At 39.4% G+C, this 1,136-nt stretch overlaps 1 non-coding gene across 1 annotated transcript; it reads left to right on the forward strand.

Moving 5' to 3' along the window:
• Nucleotides 1-108, forward strand: LOC112731754 (small nucleolar RNA R71). Its single transcript, XR_003167517.1, has one exon. It is a non-coding gene; the product is annotated as a small nucleolar RNA R71 (small nucleolar RNA).
• The last annotated feature ends 1,028 nt before the right edge of the window (nt 109-1,136 follow it).

Consider the following 1,136-nt stretch of genomic DNA (forward strand, 5'->3'; position numbering starts at 1 on the left):
AATCATATGGTGGGGGCAAGCTTCCAAAAGATTATTGAAGTGCTCCCAGTACTCATAGAGAGTTTCAGAATCATCCTGAACAATCATGGAAATATCTTTCTTCAGTTTATCAGTAATTTCAGCTGGAAAGAACTTTTCCAAGAATTCTCTTCTCAGTGTATCCCAGTTGGATACAATTGCTGCTGGTTGAGTGTAGTACCACTCTCTTACCTTTCCCTCAAGAGAAAATGGGAAAGCTTTCAGCAAAATTAAAGTTTCATCTGCACCATCACGCCTGACAGTAGAAAAGGCTACTTGAAAATCTCTCAAGTGCTTGATAGGCTCTTGAGCAGGCAAGCCATGAAACTTGGGCATCAAATTGAGCAGTGCGGTCTTTATTTTAAAGTCTGTAGCCACCACTGGGTGATGCACTTGAAATGGTTGCATTGTAAAATCAGGGACTCTAGCCTCCTGGATAGTAACTCTCCTAGCTGCTGCCATGTTACCTGCACGTAAAACAACTAAATCAGTAGAGCGGGGGCTGTTTCTTTCTCAAGTGACGTTTCAAATCCGTCCTCAGAGAGGACTAACCGACACTGAGCTTGCCTTATTCGTGAAATAGTTCTTTCAATCTCAGGATCGAATACTAGTAAGCTTGGGTCAGGAAGCGAATGCGTCATCCAACGAAAGAAACAAGCAACTCATAGTAGTAAAATAAAATAAAATGCAAAAAAATAAAATCCAATCAATAACTTTAGCACTCTATTGCAACTCCCCGGCAACGGCACCAAAAATTGATGTGGGCGAAAATTGGCGAGTTAAGAATTGTTATAAGATATGCGTTGCGAGTATAGTCCTCAACCAACCAGAAATCCGCTTATCAATTTAAAAAAGGGTGTCACAGAAATTAAAATTAAAATACTGGGAGTATGAATCCTAGGTCGTCTCCCAACGAGTTGCAGGAAAGTGTGCTATTTTATTAATCGGATGGTTTTCAAAAAGATTTGAGTTGAATGACAGGAAATTAAATCAGAGAATTAATGTGATTTAAATAAAGGCCTTGACTGGGAGTAGATTAGTTGGAAGCCCTATTCTTGTTGCAGTACTCTTAAGATTAATTGATAATTGGGGGTTGTTCTGTTTAGTTATCCCTTACT

Source organism: Arachis hypogaea, chromosome 12 (assembly GCF_003086295.3).
Source record: "Arachis hypogaea cultivar Tifrunner chromosome 12, arahy.Tifrunner.gnm2.J5K5, whole genome shotgun sequence".
NCBI classification, from domain to species: domain Eukaryota; kingdom Viridiplantae; phylum Streptophyta; class Magnoliopsida; order Fabales; family Fabaceae; genus Arachis; species Arachis hypogaea.